The sequence below is a fragment of the Piliocolobus tephrosceles genome, chromosome 7 (genome assembly GCF_002776525.5).
Source record: "Piliocolobus tephrosceles isolate RC106 chromosome 7, ASM277652v3, whole genome shotgun sequence".
Lineage (NCBI taxonomy): Eukaryota > Metazoa > Chordata > Mammalia > Primates > Cercopithecidae > Piliocolobus > Piliocolobus tephrosceles.
In genome coordinates this window covers 126,794,795-126,795,873 of record NC_045440.1, presented here as the reverse complement: position 1 = coordinate 126,795,873, position 1,079 = coordinate 126,794,795, and positions in this window count along the sequence as shown.

Sequence of the window (1,079 nt, the reverse complement as noted above, 5' to 3'; positions counted from 1 at the left end):
CCTTTTTTTCATTTTATTAACGAAGTCAATTTTTAAAACATTGTGGTAAAGCATATATCACATACTATTTGCCATTATACCAGTTTTTAAGTATAAATTCAATGGCATTAATTATATTCACAATGCTGTACCACCTTCACCACTATTTCCAAAAGTTTTTCATCACTCCAAACAGAAACTCGGAACCATTAAGCAATAACTCCCCATTCCTCCCAGCCCCTGGTAACCTCTGATCTACTTTTTGTCTCTATGAATTTGTGTACTCTTGATATTTCAAAGAAGTAGAATCCTACAATATTTGCCCTTTTTTGTCTGGCTTATTTCACTTACAGTGTTTTCAAGGTTCATCCATGTTGTAGCATATATCAAGACTTTGTTTCTTTTCATGGCTGAATTATGTTTTATTATGTGTGTGTGTGTGTGTGTGTGTGTGTCTATACACATGTGCACTTCCCCCCACACACATTTTGTTTATACATGTATCTGTTGATGGAAACTTGTTTTTTTCCCACCTTTTGGCAATTGTGAATAATGCTGCAGTGAACATTGGCATACAAGGATCTGAGTACCCGTTTTCAGTTCTTTTGAGTATATCAAGGAGTAGTATTCCTGAATCATGTGGTATTCTGTGTTTAATTTGTTGAGGAACCACCAAACTCTTCCACAGTGCCAGAATGTTCTCTGAAGCGTCTGTACCATTTTACATTCCACTAGCAATATACAAGCATTCCAGTTTCTCCACATTTTTGCCAACACCTTTCATTTTCAGTTTTAAAAAGTCATTATAAGCCCAGTGTGATGGTCTGTGTCTGTAGTCCCAGCTACCAGGGAGGCTGAGGTGGGAGGATCACTTGAGCCTAGGTGTTTGAGGCCAGTGAGAGCAATATAGTGAGACCCCATTTCTAAAAATAAAAAAATAAAAATTATAGCCATCCTAGTAAGTATGAAGTAGTGTCTCACTGTAGTTTTGATTTGCATTTCCCTAATGATGAGTGATAATGTCATTAGGAAAATGCAAATCAAAACCACATCTTTTCACATAATTATTTATATATCTTCCTTTGAATATATTGAAAGTC